The sequence below is a fragment of the Chrysochloris asiatica genome, unplaced genomic scaffold, assembly GCF_000296735.1.
Source record: "Chrysochloris asiatica unplaced genomic scaffold, ChrAsi1.0 scaffold00492, whole genome shotgun sequence".
NCBI classification, from domain to species: Eukaryota; Metazoa; Chordata; class Mammalia; order Afrosoricida; family Chrysochloridae; genus Chrysochloris; species Chrysochloris asiatica.
This window is the reverse complement of record NW_006409010.1, coordinates 149,552-150,575: the sequence shown is the minus strand read 5'-3', so window position 1 is coordinate 150,575 and position 1,024 is coordinate 149,552.

The following is a 1,024-nucleotide window of genomic DNA, read 5'->3' as shown; positions in this document are numbered from 1 at the left end:
CACTCAATCCACAATAAAAAGCTTAAAAAAAAAAAAGATGTCTTCAGGCCAGAAGCCACAGACCCAGCACTTAAGCCTGGTGTCTCTTGTGGGATACTCATGGTGGGTCAACAATACAGAGGGGACTACTGCAGTAGGGTAGAGGTGGGTTACAGATGGGGTGGTAGGTACTGGAGCTCTCTGTCAGAGGTTCTATCCATCCCACACTGTGGACCAGGGAGAACTAAGCCTTAAATTCCCTTCCAAGATGAGAAAGGGGTAATCTGATCCTCCCTCTGGTTTCTAGGGTTAACTCTCCTACCTCCTGCAAGCAGGGAACAACTATACCCTAGGGTTTCTGTTGTGAGGACAAACCCCTGTCATGTCCCAGTTGTTTTCTCACCCTGCAGGATGTGAAACTAGAATGCCTGGGTTCTCACTCTCACTAGCCCTTTGAGGCTCAGTCTCCTCTCTCTGAGGTGGGTAGCCCTCTGCCCTCCACCTGGGTGGATTTGGTGGATGTCTGAAAGGTGGGTGAGGGTGCTTTGCCATTTACACAGTTATGCAGCTATGAGGTCTCAGTTGGTTGGTTGGTTATGTGCAACCTGAGGATGAGTTTGAGCTGCGGGCAGTAGTGGGGGACCAGGTACCTGTCAGATCCTTGGACTTGCTCCTGTACTCCACGAACCTCTCAGGAAGTAGACATATTCATGCTCCAGCTCAAACTTCCTTGGCTTTTCAGTGGCCATATCTATCTCCCAGATGTGCTTAGTGATGAGGGCAATGCCATGAATGGCTATCCAGCTGTTGGTTTCTAAGTCACAGGTGATGTGTCTGTCCTATCATAGGCTAACTGGCAAAGCCTCCCCTCCCAATGCTGCTATCTGCTCAGATCTTTCACTCAGAAATGAGCTGAAGAATACGGACCCACTGGAAGACCCACAGCCTCATCAGGGACACTAGAGGACAAGAAGGTAGGACAAGGTGAATTGCAGGAACTGCACAGACCTCTTCTCACAACCAGTTTTTGCTCAGATTTGAGAAT